The following is a 20,494-nucleotide window of genomic DNA, read 5'->3' on the forward strand; positions in this document are numbered from 1 at the left end:
GCGGAGATTTCTGCCAAGCACTGCTATTACAGCCTGCCACCATTCCCCTGCCTTACTCGGTTACAGCTTTAATTTGTTTCCTCCGTGATGCTGTGTGGAGCCGTCGCAGAGTTAGCGCTGCTGCAAGGACGCAGGTGCTGAGAGCCACAGTGTCATCCCCTCTGGTGTGTGGTCGATAATGAGACTGGGAGAGCGGCATGAATAACTCCATGAACTCTTTTTTCATTTCCTTAATCTCTGCCCACAGGCCAGTCCAGTAACACTGAGTCATTATTTTCCATCAGTTTGCTCGCTACTTGATCACACATATTGCCTCCTATGGGGCAGGATAAAAAAAAATCCACTGCACAAATGAAAAACACTCTGAAATCCAATATCTTCAATAAAGATGGTGAACAGATCTCCTTGTTAAGCTCTGTGTTGGATGATTAATTGTAGATCCTGCAACTTCAAGCCTTCGAGTAACTTTTGACCTCAGGCTACCAGACCGTAGAGGTACAAGAGGCTGCCGGACAACTGATCCATGCTCTCCAAGCATTAACCGAGCAAAAGGAGCCTCACAAAGACATGCATTCTTTTTGTTGTCGTGTCTCATTTTCCATCTGTTGATCTTGTCACAAACCTGAAGCCCCATTGTGGTTCTCTGCAGTATCCCCTTTCATAAAATCCCAGGTTTGATGTGCTTCCCAGGGATCTGGTAAGTGCTTGGCAGTACACGCCGGGTGACTCAGCAAACATGGAGTCAGCAGGTCGACACTCGCTCCTAAAGCAAGGGCCTGAAGCAAGGCTAAGCACTTGCAATTGATTTAATCACATAGAATAGGAGCAGAATATAGGGGCGCTCTGTTCATGTCTTTTTCCTTTTACAGGCTTAGCCATGTACAAAAGGTTAATCTGCTACATAGGGTAGTCTACTGTAGATTGTGCTATCAAAGTAACGAGTGTTATTTTCAAAGGAAAAAATAGAGAAGAAAAAGACTGCAGATTAATCAATCAGCAATAACATCCACTGGATCATCCCAACCCAGCAATCTGGCTTTTGCTTTGCAATCCATGTCAAATTGTGCTGCCAAGAATGTAGAGAAGGTGAGTAATGGAAGTGAGAATGGATGAAGGGGGTGTAGGAAATATATGAGCAAAGACACAAAGCAGGATGATAGTTATTTTGCATTGCGGGAAATTTTGCTAAAGTGCAGCATTGAATAATGCATAAGCTGTGTGACAAAAGCTAAATATTCAAGTAAAGTGAGTTCAGTCAATATCTGCGGAAGAACACCTCGTCAAATCACAATTTGAAAACAATGTGACAGCGCGAAGGTGTTCTCTGAAGGTGAACCTAAAGAGAATTATCACACAACTCACCGTTCCCTTTAGAATGACAGAGATTTCTAGTTAGTTTAAGGTCAGCGATCAGAGGTTTGGTTATTCTCACCTCTCACATACTTTTTATTTCAGCTTTCTGTTTTCTGAGGAAAACCTCAGACATTCCACCTCCTCCCAGGGCAGATACAGATAACAGTTTCCAAGTGAGCAAAATGGAGCATTTAGCATCTTGGCAGCATGAGTATGAATGAATGAGGACTATTTCATTTATCCCTTATTTGGGAAGGTCTTTTGTTACAGTGGTTGAATAATAATATTAATAATGATAATAATGACAAATAATTAATGGCAGATGCTGGTTGCCAGTCAGATATATTGTGTTATATGGAGCATGTGGTCCTTGCAGCAGCGGAGCTGAACCAGTCTGTTAGAGACTCCTCTAGTGCTCCTCTGCTTGTCCAGAAAGTGTTGCAAAGGGTGCTCAGGATTATCCATGACGGATAACAGCTTGTGGCCTCTTCTCCACCCATATGGAAAAGAAATAGTAAAAACATATATGATTTACTCATGAAAGTGGCCACTTTCTCATTACTTTCATATATTTTTTTAGTAAGTATACAAAACATACAAGTTTCATTATATAATTTTTCAAGGGATCTTATATGTGTTTTCACTCTTGTATGCTTTTCATACAAGTTTCATACAAGACAGATAAAAACTTTATAAGATTTATATATATCTTTTCCATATGGGCACCACAGCTGCAAAAGCAGCCAATCATGTAGCCAGCCTTCTGATGAGTCTGTCCAGTCTGTTGGTGTCACCAGCTCCAATGCTGCTGCCCAGTACACCACAGCAAAGTACGCTGTGTTTGCCACAGAAAATTGTCATTTTGCTTCACACATTGAAGGATCTCAGGTTCCTTAGGAAAGCTCGTGTCCTTCATGTGCACAGCCTCTGTTTTGGTTTGTTGTCGATGTGGATGCTCAGGTCCTTGTTGTCCACAAAATTAGCATCATGTTTTGGGGCAGAGAAAGGACGTGTAGCCGTCCTTTTCCTCCTGTAGCTGACCACCATCTCTTCAGTCTTATTCACATTCACAAGCAGATGATTCCTCCCAGGCAACGCCACGGAATCATCCACTTCTGCCCTGTACTCTTCCTCCTGCTCATCACTTATACATCCAACCACTGCAGAATCATCAGAGCATTTCTGTAGGTGGCATGACCTGTTGTACTGGAGGTCTGAGGTGTGAAAGGTGAACAGGAATGAAGGCAGAACATTGTTGTGCTGCGCATAACCAGATCAGACAGCGCACTGCCCAGTCGCACATACTGTGTCCTGTCTGTCAGATGGTCAGTAATCCAACTGAGCTAAAAGAAGCTGGATATTGGACTTAACAGAAGCACGACTCCAAATAAATGTTATATATATAAATGTATCAACTTAAAATGTGTTTTTCCCTTAAATGAGCAGTTATTGTAGGTTTTAAGGCAATTTTGAACAGTTTCTTGAGTTCTGTTCTCTAAAATGTATTTTTCTCTCTATGACACACTAAGTCAAGAGTTTTAGAGCACCACATCCTTCATAGTTTAATTATGTAATTGACCATTTTAGAGATTAAGAGCTTTAAATGCTTAAATTAAGTACTGAGTCAATTGGTACATTTTACAACTGGGAAGGTGCTTTCAAAGAAACGTTAATCATCTTTTATAAGCTGCATCGCATACGATGTTAATCACCTATAGGTGACCTCAAAGGGCACACAGGGAGGAGCCTGGGGTGGATGGCTGGACCAGCTGTTTATTCTACGTTTTCTTAAAAACCTTTGACTACAAAGGTTCCCTAACCTTAATCAAACTCAAGCCAAAGCACTATCAGTGATCTGTGGCAGTTTCTCAGGGTACAGAGAAACATTGTGAATTTAATCTCCTTTTTTTATTTCAGCATACAGCATTGTTGCTATGGTTACTTGCAGTCAAGACTGAGAAGTGATTTACAATTAGGAGTGATGATAAAGCTGTTGACTGTTGTTGAGGTGTCCCAGGATACGGTGTCAATTGACACCTACCATTTGGAGAACATTTCAGGAAAAAACATCTATTACAGTTACCCAGCTGTTAGACGAATGATGTAATTATTTACAGTCATAATTGTTTCCTCAGCTCTTTTTGCTTCAGGGCACACTTTTTTGTGAAACCAAGGCATAAACAATTAAATGTTTTTTTTGTTCTAAAATTGTCGCATGTTTTAACATTTGGTTATTTCCCAAACAAAGCCAGAATGTTAGTGTTTAACTGCAGGAGAGGATTAAAGTCTCTGTGATTGAATTGCTGTTCTGTAATTTGTTACTGTGCAACCTAGCACCGGAAAGCCTTCAGACAGGGGCATGACTGTAGGATTTCCTAGCTTCGAGCCCCGACGAAATAGATGAGAAAATGTCAAGGGCTTTACAAAGGACTCAGATTGTACCTGCAAAACATGAGGACGGCCCCTCGACATCGACACTATGAGAGGAAATGTGAAAGTGCGTGTGAGTGTGTTTAGTGAGGGGGTTAATTTGCACTGCTTTGCTCGCGTACATTCCCATTACTCATTATTTATTTAGTCAGAGTACACTCTTAAGCAGTGTGACCTTTCAGTGCAGACCTAATTGAAGTGGCTTGTCTAGCTCTCAGCGGGCCCTGAAAATGCTTCAGTCTTACCAGGTGGAGCTATCGTGATCCTCGGTGTCATAACCTGTAAAACCACATGCCAAGCTGAGGCAATGGAGCCGCTGCACTCATAGCTGCGTACTGCAAATGACAATGAGAAAATACATATGAAAGCAATATGGGCTTCTTTCCTGGCAATTAGTCTTGACTGAATCGATGCACGGCTGGATTGTCTTGTTTTTCAGCATTACTCTTGGCTCGCAGATGATATTGGTATTGGTAGACAAGTCATTTCTGCGAAAAATGATATCAGATTTGTTTAGAAAAGATCTTTTGCAGGGGTCTCTCAGATCCACTGCTTGTGGTATAAATGTAGCCTCTCAGATTAAGTGGCTCAGCTGCATGTTCACCTCCATCTTTGGAGACATTTCAATGACGATACAGGCTGAGACATTGTTAAAAGGGGAGGGGTGGCGGGGTCCATTTACCCAGGAGAGAGCCGGTGTAATCCATCAGCCTGGCTGCTGCCCATTCAGCACAGCCGGCCCCAGCTGCCTACTGCTAACCAGCCCTCCACCTCTCCCTCTCACTGAATTCGCTCCCTCCTCCCTTTATCAACATCTCTCTTTGTGCCATGCGCGGCCTCTCTAGACTTTCTGTCTAGAAATACTGTTCACTAAAAGCTCCACCAGATTTTATAATTTATCATATCTGATCATCTGCATCTGACCTCACCGCTAACAAAAGCAGACACAGAAAACATACAAATATTTAATGTTAAGTGATGCATTATAAACCACAGGCTTACTCTCTATCGAAGCCTTAACGTAGTGACGGGAAGGTGTGAGGACTGCTTCTTATCTTTTCTCTGAAACTCAAACCGATGCCCCGTTTGTTCTTAGCGATTACTCATTCCCACTTAAGATGTACACCGAAATTAGTGGTCACAATAATGGCATAATTAGTCTAAGGAGGAACAGATGGGCGCTGTACTTTTTGGTGGCAAGTATGAAGAGCTGCCCAGAAAAATTGCAGTTTTTAGTGGACAGTTTCCACTTGTGGATTAATACAAATTTGGCGTGCTAGTGACTTTAAACAACACTGGACAAGCGTGCAGAATTAACTCACGATAAAGCCATGTTTAACGTTTAAAGGTGTAGTTTAGACATCTTTAGACATGTCTGGTCTGTTTCTGGGAATTCAATGGAAGATCAATGCCATGTATAGTATCTGAAAAATATGACACTTGAGCCAACTGATGAAGAGTCTGCTAACACTTGAAATGAAATTTGTAGTTAGCTTGGCAGATAAAATTGTCAAAAAATCAATGGAAAACATGTTTTGATTCAGTAAAATATCAGTAAGGTTTATAGTACTTTATTGTAAGTTTTTCTTTTGAAATAAGAGTACAAGATGTAGATACAGTTGTGCAAAAGTCTTTAGTCGTCCATCTTTTCTTTATATGTCACTAGGAAAATGAGAAATAGGTGCAGATATTTAATGAACTATGTAAACATAAATAGAAAAACAGCACATAAGGCTAAAACAGAGTTATAATACTTAGCAAGCTTGAAAGTCAGTATTTGGCACAACCACCTTCATTTTTCACCACAGCCTGAACGCTTTCTTTCTCTTAATTTTTGTTAATAATCTTCAGGAGTGATTCTCCAGGACCTTCCAAAGTTTTTCTCTGAATGTTGGCTGCCTTTTCTTTCATTCTCTGTCACGATGATCCAACACTCCTACAATAATTTTGAAGCGTGAACCTCTGGGGAGGCCAATCCATGAGTTTTTTTTTTATCCAGGTGTGCTTTTACTAGTCAAGTCTTTTCCAAGATGGTACCGGCGACCCCCGTCTATTTGCGGTTCAGTATTCGTGGATTCACGTATTTGTGGATTTTACTGTGGAAATTAACTTATTATTTGCAGAAAATTTACACATTTGCAGGTTTTTGCAGGTAATTTGACATACTTACTTTTTCTGTCTGTTTCCCTTCCTTAGGAAGTACTAGGGCTGGGCGATATGACCCAAAATTCATATCTCGATATTTTTTAGCTGGATGGCGATATAAGATATATATCTCGATATTTTTTTTTAAGCCATAAAGTAAGAACAAAAAGAGAGTTTTTAGTCAAAGCTGTGTCCCAGATGTCACACAGGCACTTTTATTAACATACAGCACAGATGTACATGAAAAATTACTCAAAATTAAATTATGAGCATTCATTAAATAATAATGCTCCATAAATAAAAGAAAACAAGGTTGTTTTTGTGCTAAACAAAGAGCTCACAATTGTGCAGTCAAAATGTAAACTAAAAGACGCTGAGCGTAATAACAAAGACAGACAGATTTCACAGCTGCTCTGTTCCCAAGTTTTACTGTGTGACTGATAGCCTGGAGTTTGAAATCCGCTTCATAACCACGTCTCTTACAGGTGCCATTTATGGTCCTTATCCACACACAATACGGTAATATTACGTTGAAGCACAGTACGTATCACTCCGCGAAGCTCCTCGGAAGCCGTAATGCGCCGACAATCTATCAAGCGGTGCAGCTCCGTAGCTTACGAAAGTCTTACTCAAACATTTTTGACAGATTGCTGAACGCCGTGTACCACATAAAATCGGTTCGCGGCCATCAAGCACAACCAGAATTCATACATAAGGCGCGCTATCAACTTTTGAGAGAATGAAAGGATTTTAGGGTTAGCGCTGTTAGCTCGTTAGCGCGGTTAGCTCGTTAGCATGTTTAGCTCGTTAGCACGTTGACGCCGTCCAGCCCCACGCATGGGGCGATGCGCAGTAACTCGTTAACGGAGATTTGCCGTGTCCGTCTTGTCGCTGCCTGCACGTGAAGCGATGGGGGAGGAGGGGGAGTTGTCTTCAGTGAAGGAGAGGCGGAGTAACGTTGCGTAGAGACAAAAGTGGACGAAAGAGAGGCAAACTTGCGGCTCCACAACTATAATTATAACGTAACATAGACTATATCGATATAAAGGATATTGTCACATCTTATATCTCGTATAAAAATATATCGATATGTTTTAAAAACTCGATATATCGCCCAGCTCTAGGAAGTACTACTTCACAGCCACCGTTCCACTGAGACCATTTCTACTGAGGCTTTAGCAAACAGTAGATAGATGAACTTGAGGACCAAATGTGTCTCTTAGGTCTTGTGTCAAGTTTTTGATGATTTCTTTTGTATTTCTTCTTGACTTTCAGATCCTATTCACCTGCTTTAGCTTTTTTAAGGCATGACACTTTTTCTTTCGCCCTCCAGTTTCCTCAAAATGTTTATACTTGCATGATTCATGTGTCAGTGCTAAAGTGGCTTAACAAACAAAAATTATGGTTAAATACAAAGATTGGACTGAAAATGAGTGAAAAAGCCTGAGAACGAAATCCCTTTAAAAATGACACGGAAGTCCCACTCCTTGGAAGGAAAATATAAAAGAAATAAAGGGTGGCTCAGTAACATTACTTTATAACAAATAAATCTGAGATTAAGTCTGTTGCTGCCAACCAAACCATCTAAAAACATAAAATCTGTTTTAGCTAGTTGACAGAAACGGGCTAGCTAAAATTATGTCTTTTTCTCAGATGTTAAAAATGAAATTATATATTAAAGATAAGAAAAACATGTATTCATATTAACCATATATTTTTTGTTAGAATATATCCTGCCATTCACGTTCTGCTGCTCTAGGTTTAAAAATAGCTATCTGAAAGCATAAAATCTGCCCTTTTTAGTCAACGGACTGCTAAAAGTAGGTTTATTTTAGAAGTATAATTGCTAAGTTTGTGATCATTACATCTGAGATTAATATGTGGTATTTATATATCACAGTATCCTAGCCAAGTTTATGATGTTAAAAAAGTAGCTAGCTCTATATTAACTAGTTTAAACTCCTGTAAAAAAGAATAACGTTGTCACATTGGTGTGCTTTTTGATGAAAAGCATAAGGAGAACCAAACATTCATTCTCTGTATTTAGTAAATACAAGTAAAACAAGCCAAAGTAAAAAGCTACTCAACTTCAGTAATTAGCATGAATGTTCCACTCTTGAATTAATGATTCATGGGCTAATGTTTAGCATTCTAACTTGCTCCTGCAGATTAAACCCCCCGTCTCGGATGTAATCTCTTTGGTTTTCCTGTCCCTGTGCTAGGCTACCACCCAGGCTGTTTCTCAACTAAATTTAGCACCTCTGTGCCATTCTTAGCAGCCTTAGATTCAAATGGAAAGGTGCACCGAAAGTAAAAGTGAACAATGCTTTCAGTGTGTGCGCGTGGAAATAAGAGAGTGGCTTGTATCAGCTTCTCACCCATTCAAAGATATCACTTACCGTAACTCAATACGTCGTCACTGGACTCTGAGTAGGCGCTGAAGTTCCTTTCACTGCTGTCCATCCTGTGCGCGCGTCTGACGACTACCTCTAAGAAGTACTGTACCATTCTTCAGAAAATACCTTCGCTGAAATGACTGTAATTGTGATGTGATTCAGCTCCATCTTGGGTAATTCATCCTTGATTTTTCATTGAGGTCAAGTGTCTTGCGCAAAAATGATATGTGCGTAAAACTCATACAAGTCAGCTTATTATTAAGAAATATTAAGGCCAAGAGAAATGATCGCTCCGGCTGTATTAATATTTGATCATCATGAAATCGTTTTAATCTCCTTTTGTAATTAAACTTTTGACAGTCATGTAATGAAGGTTCAGCAAAAGAAATGTAGAAAATACATATCACATAACTATTTAATTACTTCCTGAAGTCATTAGAACATTTTTGCATATACATTGCCTATAAATCTGGTGAAAGGGGGGTGTGGGGTGGGGGCTGCACAGTTGGTCATTTCACACAAAGAAAGGAAAAGAAACATTTTCCATTTTACTGTCTTTTAAATACTATTTGAGTAAATATGCAAATTGCAAGTAAATGGTTGCACACTACATCAGTTCACAGCAAAACAGAAAAAGAAACCAAACAGATGTATATACATTAACCAGCTTTTTCCTCCTCTGTTTAAAGTCCTGTGGCAGTCTCAGTAGGGACAAACTGTTTCAGGGCAGCAAGGGAAGAAATGAAGTGTATTCACCAAATAGAGCTGTTGGTTTTCCCTCCCCTGTGGAGCAGAGTTCACGGTCAAAACATTTTCTTCCAGCGCTGCATCTATAAACTGTTAGCCTGAGATTTATCCCTCTGTGTATCCAAGAGCTCAAATCAGGACATCATCCACAAACCATTTACGACATTTTACATTTCCAGCATAAGCCGTCATCCACAGACGCTTAACTTTTGGGAGCAACATTTCAAGTTTTGGCTTCAGCGCAAGCAGGAATAAAGAGAGCAAAGCTTTTGTATCCTTTAGTCAGGCAAATAATCTAAGGCCTCACACAAAGTTCATGTGTTCACGGAAGAAATAAAGTAAGAGTAAATGAGGGATAGAAGGATTTTTTCCCCTGAGAGGAGACATATCATGTGTGCAGCTAGTCTAAGCAACTCTGTTAGGGCTGGATGGAGTCACTCTTCCTTCTCCAGAGCCTTTTGAGACTCATTAGGACCTCCCTCCAAACTGTAAAACCCCGTCATGGTTCGCTCCCCCAACAGTAAGACTAGAGTCTCTTTAGGCTGCTTCAAAATGTCCAACCAGCCTAATCAAGATGTTTTCTTTTTGATGTTGTAGCTTTCTTTGCTTACATAACACTTAATCCACTTAAGCCACTCTCTGCACTGGAGCAGGTCAAAGTCAAACACATAGGCATTTTGTTTAGATCCATTATAAATTCTTCACTCCTCATTACACTCAAGATGCTCTCTTCAGTAATGGCAGTGTTAATGTTGCAAGGTGCAACGAGGTGAAAATGTGAGCAAGCAAATGTAACTGTTGGTCACTAAGGTGCTCTTAGCTGTAAACAGCTTAAATGGATGTGGTGATTATTTTAGATTAGTCACCTAATACCAACAGTTTGCTGATAGACACTCGTTTCAAACCCCTGACTCATGAAGTCACCGCTGTGTTGGAATTCAGCCCTCTGATCGTTGTGTTTTCTGACTACAGCCATCCTTTCTGTACAGTCTCAGTAAAATCCTGGGCTCTCTGTTGTGGCTCAGACAAAGACTCACTTCATTGCTACACAAAACCCTTTACAGTTAATTTCACAGGCCATGTGGTACTAACTTTACTTTTATGTGTTCTATGATGGAGCAGCTCTTTACCTTACAGTTCAATTACCGTAATTGTCGGGCTATAAGCCGCTACTTTTTGCACAAGCTTTGAACCCTGCGGCTTTTAGTCAGGTGCGGCTTTTCTATGGATTTTCCATGATTTTTGTGATATCGTAAGACGATTTGTTTTGTTTGTTCCGCTGTTGTACGGCACTACGTTGCCTGGCGGAAGGATCGGGGTTCAAGAGTGGTATGTTAGTCACATGTCCGTCCGCCAGGAAACGTAGTGCCGTACGAAGTAGCGCGAAAAACAAACTTCAAAGTAGCGCTACGCGTTCAGCGGGAGGCGTGGATGACGAGCGGCGATAAACGTGCGAAAAGCAAGTTATGCCCAACTCCACCGGTGGATTCTGACAGCGTGGAAAAGTGCGAAAACATCCACGATCACCAACGGATTTTGAAGGGCTGGACTGCTGCATGATGGAGAGGAGGACACCGCCACGGCCCTTCAGAGGGTGTTCGACTCTGACACTGACAACGAGGATTTCTTTGGTTTTGAAAGTGACAACGAAGGAGAGAAGCGGAGAGTGGATGACGAAGCCACCCTGAGCCTGTTCGTTTCCGACATTGGAGAAGAGGACTTTGGTGGTTTTAGTGCGCAGGAAGAAGAGAAAGATGGTGAATGACTGACTTTTCTTCTTGTTAAAGCCGTGTCACTGCACCTGAGCCTAAAAGGTAGTCCGAATCTATTTTTCTGGTGTGCTGTAGGTTGCTGTTATGTACTACATGTGCAAATATGTACCCATAACTTGTTTTTCAAAATATTAATAAAAGGGGTGTGTCTCCAAACAGCCATCTCTTTCCTGACAATTCCCTTTGTGCATATTCTCTTACATATGATAAGTCAACATTGAAACACCTGCGGCTTTTAGTCAGGTGCGGCTAATGTATGTACAAAACAGGATTTTCCCCTGATTTTAGCTTGTGCGGCTAATATTCAGGTGCGCTTTGTAGTCCGGGAAATACGGTATTCTTCTGATCCTTAAAGCCACCGAACATTTGGCTGCACACCAAAATTGAGCCTAGACGTTTGGAGCGGTCACGTGAGTTCCTCTGTTATGGATCTTCTCTTGAAGAGCAAAACTGTCGTCTGCATTTATGTTTCATGAAGATAATCCGTCAGTAAGATTTATCTATTGAGTGCTAACAATTGTGTAATGGCTTTAATAAATAGGATAGATGGATGGATTCAGTTGACTCTATTGTGTGATCATGTACTCAGCGGCAGCGTCTGGTAATCCCAAATACAAAACGGTAAAATGATCTGTGGTAATAAAACAACACAGGATGTATTTGCAGAGCTGATCTGAGCCTTTGCCAGCCGCTCGCAGTTAATGCCAAACACCATCCCTATCTCTGTGCAGAAATGAGTGTATCTCCACTGGAGAACATCAAGTGCTTTATTTCATTTGCAATATTGATCTTTTCTCCCTTCTTGAATTCTTTGATGCTCACGTCCAATGAAGGGACGACAAACCACAATCTAATTGATTTGGCTCAGTTAGGAACAGAGGTTCGTCGAGCTTGTTGCGATTAGAGAACTCGCGATGCTGAGAGGCAGCGTGTTGGCACTGTGCTGCATCAGAAAATGTTCAAAAATAATACCCTTGTGATAATATCATGAACGCAGACGCTCCCTTTAATGCTTCTGTAATGCTCGCTGACTTGGTGTGTAAATGAATTTCTCTATTTGCCTGAATATGACACACAGTGTGTGCAAATCCAAAGCAGCGGCGAGGGCTTTTAAGAGGCACTTACATGCTTTCAAGCATTTGTCTGCAGTGTTAATTGACACACGATGAGTAATTGAAAGTAAAAATGGAGGTGCTTGGTCATTATGAGATATGATGATTCAGTGTATTTTTATAATGCAGCCCGAGATGCCTCCGATAATGATGTACATTAAGCTGCACAGTTTTCATTTTCCTCCTCAAATCCCTCCTCCCCGGCTCCTTTCACAGCCTAATGACAGTTTTATGGGAAACTTCATTAGGCGAAGGGATCTTGAACCGATAAACATCAGCTTATAATTGTGGGATAAAGTGGCAGTGCCGTGTCTCTCTCATGTCTGGGTCAACCAAGAAAGAATGGTTCATTGTTGAGGTTAGGGTGTGATCAGACAGGTGATTTATTGGTAATTAATAGATATTTAAAATGATTTATATTTGCAGAGCCATCCTTTTCATTGCTGCCCTTTGGCTCAGGGCATACATGCGCTGGGGCTCAGTGTTTTGTTGTGCACAGCGGTCTGCAGGTAGCCTAATGATGAGAAAGCATTACAGACTCTATTGTTACTGGGACCTGCTAAACAAAGACGTTCATTCATCTAAGTTGTTATCTGGGCAGAAAAAAAGTAAATAGGTGTCTTCCATGGACTGTATATAAAAGATGGATGGCACCTGTGATGTCACACACTTGTTTTGAACCCCACAGGAGCTTTAAAATAGGTGTTTTGGTCATCGTGGGTTTTTTTGTCTTATTGCCTTGTTTTTGCTTCAGACTCAGAAATGAACATATTTTAGATTCTAGTTGGCTTCGTTAGCAGTCTGCATTTCCTAAACAGGCTAAAAAAAACCCCACTAGATTTTCACTCGTCAAAGCTGAACTACTGTGTTTTTTTTGGGCAGGCTGTACCACACACCAGGCTGTGCTATTTGTCAAGTAATTCCATTAAAAAGCCCTAAAAAAAGCACAATCAGTCAACAGTCCAATTCTGGACTGGAATACGCATTAATCAGACATCCATTTGGATACTTGTCATAACAGTATCCAAATGGATGAGTTACAAAATTAAATTCACCTGTGTACAGTGATTATGGAAGGGGACGCTAGCCAAACATGGTTTTTAATACCTTTTAGCTATACATTTTAATATGGAAATTATGTGAAATGGCTCGCTTTTGAAGCAGGCTTCAAGTTATCATCGATTGAACTGCAGTCATGGCACCTTAATTTCACTTTTCAGCCACTTGGTGTCTTCAGCTGCTGCACAACCATCAGGAACGCCTTTTATTTTTATATCTGTCTGTCAAATGGTCCACCTCTGGTATAAGAGAGAGAGAGAGGGGTTCCTACAGTGCTCCTGAATTCTCATTGTGTTTTTTCATTATTTTTATTATTCATTATTTTTGTTTTGTCAGCCTTGCTTTTGTCTCAGTGTCCCCTGGATGCAATGGGTCACTCTGCACTGGGCTTGTGTTATCATTATTGCGAGAATATAAACTCAAATGGAAGCACAATTATCGTTCCCTAGACACAAGGGAAGTTAACTTCAGCTACCTACAGGCACTGAACTTTACATTGTAATGTACTCTTTATCCGTTTAATTGCTTCTTGTTTACTTGTTGATGTCAACACATAGCCACTGCTTCAAAAGAATACAGTATATGCATGTTAGCCATAAATTTTCTACAAAGGTAACCTGCAGTATTTTCTTGTTAACAAAGTTGCTGTTTACATTTAGTGTTGCTCTACTGGTGTGTATGCTTTAGGTGTTTTCCTACATACATTACATATTTGCTCTTTGCTGGTGCTTTCCTGTATTTTTTTGCATTTGTGTATGCACCCATAGATTGGTGCAGTGGTGTGAAGCCACTGGCAAGCGTATTATGTCACTATAGATAGTTTCCTCTGTTCACATCCATGATGCAAGCAAAATAGGGGTGTTATAAGAATAACGCAAGATTATATAGATATTATAATTACTCTCTGCAGTTTTTAAGGAACAGTACTAACTTTGAGAAATGAGATACTTGACTTTTGGTTAAAACAGTAATAAGAGTTACTGTTATTACATTGTTATCACAATCACTGTGAACAACTGAAAACACCATCAAAAACAGGTCAATTCAACCTACATAGCCTACTCACTATTAATGTCTATATACAACCCTACATTAGGAGCAAATTTTCACACGTGGTATGGTAGGTTTGGGTAACCTTTTTACTTTTTATTTATTTATTCAGGTTGTCTCTTTTTAGAATTAAAAATAATTGTTGATTTGGTTCTGATGTTTTTTTCAAATATTTTTAATACCAAAATGAAATTTGAAAATCAAATCATTGGCCACCCAAAGGGTGAAACAGCAGATAAGCGTTTTTAGCTACGGTTACTTTACAGGCTAACAGGCATAGATTGTAACTAAAAAACGTTTATGTCCTGATGCCAAAAGACTGTATGTTTGTTACTTTTTTTTGATGAACCCATATTAAACCCAGTGGAATTTCTGATAGGTCTGTATGTATTTGTGACGTACACTTGATACTGTTTCTGATCATTGTACGCTGCTCTGTCATCTATGAGATATCTAAAAACTATACATGCATATTATTTAAATATTCTATAGCAAAAGCAATTTTGTTTCTTTTGGTGATTATATCTTTATGCGTACACTGTAAGATTAATGTATGGTCTTGCTTATCTTGCTGCTTTCTGAAAACTTCTCAACCGTTTCATAAATTCTGATCTATTGTGTGAAAAACAGAATATTTTATGATGAGAAATATGTTGAATTATGTATGGGAGAATAATATTAACCTATATAGGGTGTTTGGGGATCAACCTCGTTCTGTATTCAGCAGTTTTTAGGCCAAATCGCTGAATGTTCTATACATTTGCTTTGGAACTTACATCTGCTGTGTATAGCACAGTCAGCAAGTCATAGAATATGTCTTTTAATAAAATTCATAAATCCACTTAGCGCTTGTGTGTTATGTTGATGGCAAGGTCATAGAAACGGGTCAATTAAAGATTTAATTTTTTTATGATCACTAGTATCTGTTTTCTGTGATGCAGATAAAGCGCTGACCATGACAAACTTTGGCAGTTTTTGTTTTTACATTTTTCCCAGCTTGTTCAAAGCAGTTCCTGGATTGTAAACTATCCAGGACAACCTCCATCTATTACACCTGGCTGTTTAATGTGACTGCTCATAACTTCACAGACTGGCAGTTTTGTTAAAGCAAACTTTTGGCAGGTTGAGAACATTTTGATAATCTCGTTGTGAGCAAGTATGTAAATGGATCGGTGCCGAGGTGAATGCACCCTGCAACTATCTTAATGCTAAACAAAGAACCCGGGCCTGGAGTATGTGCTGTCACGCGAGGTAGACGCCTGAAGCAATTCTAGCTTCTTTGTTGCGTTAAATGTCCTGAAAATCCAAACTCTTGCACTGTGAACAACCCTGCCACCCAAGGGGATCTTCAGGGAACTTTAATGTTCTTACACAGCCATTTTAAATCGGTGACTCACCCCAAGGGTGACAAGACCGTCCCCAAAGTTGCCATGATTTTTCGCTGCGGAAATGTTCTTTTGTGTTTGTGTAATGCCGCAGCCATTACCACTAAGTTTGGCGGATTAGGATCATATGCTTACACACATTTCATAGGAGGACAGAGTTTGACTTCCACCGACATTCACAGAGTGGAGTCTCTGACTGGCTAGCTGTATTTATGATGCTTCACAGGCCAGATACTGAAATGAAAGAGGCTCCACTCGAGGGGCTCTCTGTCTTAATCCGCGGACATTATCTCCACACTGTAAGTGGGTCTTGGCTCGTTACCCTGCAGTAGAGAGCCAGGCTGGCAGGGTTGCGAGGAGAGAGGCAAAACAGGAAAGGGAAAGGGGGGAGGGCCTTGCCCAGCCGCCGAGAATGTAATCTCCAGATTAGGGGGCGAGACGAATTCCTGCTGCCAGCCTGACCTTGTCAAGGCAATGGAGGAGCCAGAGTGAAATTGAGATTTCAGGACAGGAGCGAGTCGAGATGTGTTTCATTCTTTTTTTTTTCTTTTTCTTTTTCCACCCTGTGTTAGTTTCTCTTTCAGGGGTCACAGCTTTGACACCATCATTCATGCTAAATGTGTGCCGTCACACTGTTAGCACACATGAAGTTTATGTGAGCAAAACCATATCTGGCACTGACCATGCTCTCGGCAGTCACTCAGTCCCCCTGTGCAGTTTTTATAGGATGAGCAGACAAAGGAAAAGAAATGGTGTTCTAATTTATTGAGACTGGTAAATATGAGTGTTTCAGCCAAAAACGACCAAGGCTTTGAAAGCTGTCGTGCTGAGCTGAAACATTTATTTAATAAGAAAAAAAAGATCAACAGTTGTTTTATTGGTCAAATAATGCTGTTAGAAAGGTTCAAAAGAAAGTGGAAGCAGTTCCAGCTTCTCTAATAGCAGGACTCACTACATGTATTTCTCCAGAATGATTTTTACTTGAGAGGAGTGCTGCATGCCTCAGATGGTCAACGTGACAGGAGCTCTTCAGCAGTATTAAAAAACAATCTCAGTAGTTCTTAAGTATGACTAAAGAAAAACTGAGACACTTATTTTAAGTTCAGCCTCTGAGCAGAATGGCACCGATTGTAAAGGAGATAATCACTATTAAGTGAATTGCAATTTTCATCCAGAAGAACTACACATTATTAATTTTACATATTAAAAGACTGGTTTATAATACAGCATAATCACTGTAATGTTGCTACTCTGTAATCACTTTAAGTAAATTATTGAGATCCTTAGTTTTTATCTTCTTCTTACAGATAAATGAGCAAATTACCAAGTAAAAATCAGAAAACATTTACAAATATAATAACTAATAAAAACTCATTCTGAACAGTATGTTCCTTACTCTTGGTTAGAAAAGCAACAGTAACCTCTCGATCTTGGTTAGCCAGTGTTTGCTAAATATTTCTTTGTTTTGGAAATCACTGAACCAGGTCTGTTCCATAACTCGTACTTGTGTCTCACTTTAAATATATATGGTTGAACACAAAGTTCATTCACTGACCTTTGGTGCATGGACATGCGTTTCCAATGAAGCTCCATCTACTTCAAACCACAAATAAAAAAAACGTTACACGGGCATGAATAGAGAAAAAAAATCTTTAAAGTTGAAGAAGCAGAGCTGTTCAAACTCCCGCACAGCTTCTGTTTTGTTAACAAGCTTCCTTTGTGAATATTCTTACTTTATATTCTGAGTATTTCAACTTTCTGGATGACCTCCGTGTCCTTTCATTGAGTTTATATTAGCATGTTCTGCTGGATGGAAACTGGAAAATGAGAATAATAATGTGTTTGCCCCTATTTGAGCATTTCATTCATTTGACCCGTAATTGCAAAACAACAAAATAATGAGTGTGTCTGCTGCAGACAGCTGCATACAGCATCAGCTGCATAAAGGAAGTGGCAGAAAGCTGCCGATAAACTGCCATTGTGCTGTTTAGACAAGACATGTTTTTATTGCTTCAGACACTCGCTGGAGCAGAAGAGAAACCCACTGTCTTGCAATTTTCAATTCAATTATTTACGGAAGGAAACGCATTTGAGTCATAAGCTCTTTCCATGCAGGTACATCCTGTCTGTGCTCTAGTCAAATGAAAAGTAGTGCAAATGATAATAACGCTCATAAAATACAAACGAAGACAGAAAAAGTGTCAGTTTTGTCAGCGTTCTCCGATTAGGAATGTGATCTGCATTGCCTGGAGAGAAAAAACATAAACATAATAATGTTTTTTCCCTTTATTTGAGACCAAAGACTTGTCTGTTAATATTGCATACAAGCACATGTAACTCCTGACAGTCTCTGTTTAGTACAGCTAAGAAGTGCGTGTTGCCCTGAGGGCACCTCAGTTAGATAAATACCACAAACATAAAAAAAACTAAAATCCACGAGTAACATAAAAAAATGTGGCATAAAACACTTTTTAATGTATGATTAATTCTAAAGCACCAGTCAGTTGTGCTAAATTGAACCCAGAGCAGTGTAGCTGCACATTCTCTATGAAGTACAACGCTGGCTGGGCTTTCATTCATTTTCTATGCTCCTTTTTTTCTCATCCGCAGCTTTCGTTCGCACCACAAAAAGGTGTCATTAGATCTATAATTCAAAGTCTTTCAAAGTTTTTGACACGAACGGTTTGAATATCCTTGAACATCCAAAGCCACTGCGGGCTCTTGGGTAATTAGCGCTTGAATCAGTGCCGATGTAGCGCTCATTATATTTCTTAGCTGTGAACTTTCGCTTCATATATATTGTTTACCGAAGTGTGGCCACTAAGAGCACCCACACTGCCTTATTAGAAAACCGCTGACCCAGTGCTCTTTTCACATTTACATTAAAGCAACACTGGTTCTTACCACTTTGGTATTATTGGTAATCAGTTATTAAAAATGAAACCATGATAATTGAAGACAAAGTAAAGTTTCTCTTAAATTGTGGGTTTTAGTGTAGCATGGGATTAAATGAACAGCTGCTTTTTAACATTCACTGAACAACTCAACATTTTGTCAAACTGGATTGTCAGAGGAGAGTGACAGGGTGAATATTTGAGATGCCTGAGCATTAAGAAAGAAGGTAGTCAAGGGCAGTTAGTCTAGCTAAGCATGCAGGCTGGATGGTGACGGTGAAACAACTAGACAAGAATGAGTGAATCAGATCAATGGAGCATTGTTTGTCAAGAAATATTGGATGACAAATCACCAAATGTTGCTTTACAGTTTTGTTGTTGTGCAGGACTAATAAATGAGACACAGAGTGCTAATCTGACTGATTTAGGAAGCCAGTAGCAAGCTCTTCATGATAAACTAGGGACTCACTATATAGATATATATGAAATTTAGATCTTCTCTGTCAGATCTGGTGTTTAGTTTAAGGAAAAAACACTGTTCAAGACCATTACCATATTTAATAATACTAATGTTATACTTTATATACCTGCTGATTATAGTACATATAGCTTATAGCTTTAAAAGGCAATTTTTGTCATTAAAAACTACAGAATGTACGAAAACTTTCACCACCAGGGGCACCATTTTACCAGGTGTGTTGAAATATTAAAAAAACCTCTTCTTAATTTCTTCAGTCAGTTTCCAGAGCTGTGACTTTTTGAGCTGGGGCCCAAACATCACAGCTCTGAGTGCACAGGGTTGCTTAAATAATCAACCCACTGGGCCGCTTTTTGGAGGAAGATTTGCTCAAATAAAAGATAACAGAAAGAGTCATAGAAACAAACAGTTACCTGTAGTGTTTGCACTGCAGATCAAAGTGAGTCACAGCATGTGACTCACTTTGATGATCCTCCTGGTTGTCATTGTCTACTGACAATGTGGGTTCACCCCAACCCAGTATCACGGCAAAACATGTAATAGACACACCGGTCCACCGTGACCATTTCATGCTTTGCTTCTAAAAACACGTGAATAGGGCACGCATGCTGAAGTTGGATTAACAGCAGGTGGAGGTAATATATTTAAAGCCACGAAGTCTGTAACAAACAAAAAACGTATGAAGTGCATTCCAGGGTCCTTAATCACCAGAAACGATTAAGCTGAGCAGCTAATATGTATATACATGTTAATTTATTAATAATGTCTGTTTAAACACTTCCTCATGATTATTTTCATGTTGGTTCGAAATAAAATCTCCCTCTGCTGTTACTGCAACTTACTGCAATTTCTGTATGTGTGTATATTTCATGTTTTTTAGAAGCAAATCGTGAAATGGACACTGTGGACCAGCTTTGCGTGTAATAGATGCGTGATATCGGGTTGTACACCCAGTGTGAACATAGTGTATTTATGCCATAGCTCTGAAATTGTTAGACTTAATGACCCAGTTGCTTCCGTCCCTAACTTGACTCTGTAGCATGCAGCTGAAGTCATGCATAATCCCACAAAATCTACCCAGCTTATGAATTTTAAATGGGAAGACCTAAATCACAGAGCTGCTTTTAAGTGATTCCATTTCTAATAGGAAAGCAGACAGCTGGGGCGGTGTCCCGTCGTGGGACGACGTCACTCAGGCTGACATATTTTATAGATTGTAAATATATTTTCATGTGTGCATAGGTTGGAAAGTTGACACATTTGATGCAAGAGAAACTTTTAAAAAAAACAAAAAACTCCCAAACACGAAGGGGCTCAGGGAAGAGCAGACGCACATGGAGAAGAGAGGTGCTGTTGTGCTTTTTCAGTTTCTTTTAACTCTGTTTTTATTTTTCTTGTTTTGTACTCTTCAAGTTAATTGCCAAGTTCTGTGCACACCATTCAGCAACACTCTTGACTTGTGAAGTTGTGTGGAAAATGAAAAGAATTCAGCTGTTTTTATGCCAATATTATGTCTCAGCTGAACAGAGACCCATATGGATTGAATGAATAAAATATTGAGTTTTGAAGTTTTTTCTTAAGTTATGCTTCACTCTGACATTCTGCTCTGTGAGCTCTGAAGGAGCCACTTGGCCTAAACATTACTAAATATGGATATCATGTTCCCCTCATGG

The 20,494-nt window shown here is 39.7% G+C and overlaps 1 protein-coding gene and 1 long non-coding RNA gene across 4 annotated transcripts in view; one reads left to right on the plus strand and one right to left on the minus strand.

Annotated features, from left to right (window-relative positions):
• Positions 1-20,494, minus strand: part of LOC309698366 — a 310,269-nt gene that overhangs the window by 153,958 nt on the left and 135,817 nt on the right. The gene's annotated exons all lie outside the window — the stretch shown is intronic.
• Positions 1-20,494, plus strand: part of khdrbs3 (KH domain containing, RNA binding, signal transduction associated 3) — a 153,483-nt gene that overhangs the window by 42,784 nt on the left and 90,205 nt on the right. The window contains exon 1 of one of the 3 annotated variants that reach the window (XM_082520723.1): positions 10,795-10,885. The exons of 1 other annotated variant lie outside the window; for it this stretch is intronic. The gene's annotated coding sequence lies outside the window, so the exon portion shown is untranslated. Of the gene's footprint in view, positions 1-10,794; positions 10,886-10,914; positions 11,333-20,494 lie in introns of those variants that run through there. One more of the 3 variants, XM_082520724.1, reaches the window with a different exon arrangement.

Source organism: Aulonocara stuartgranti (assembly GCF_965226115.1).
Source record: "Aulonocara stuartgranti genome assembly, chromosome: 22".
Taxonomy (NCBI): domain Eukaryota; kingdom Metazoa; phylum Chordata; class Actinopteri; order Cichliformes; family Cichlidae; genus Aulonocara; species Aulonocara stuartgranti.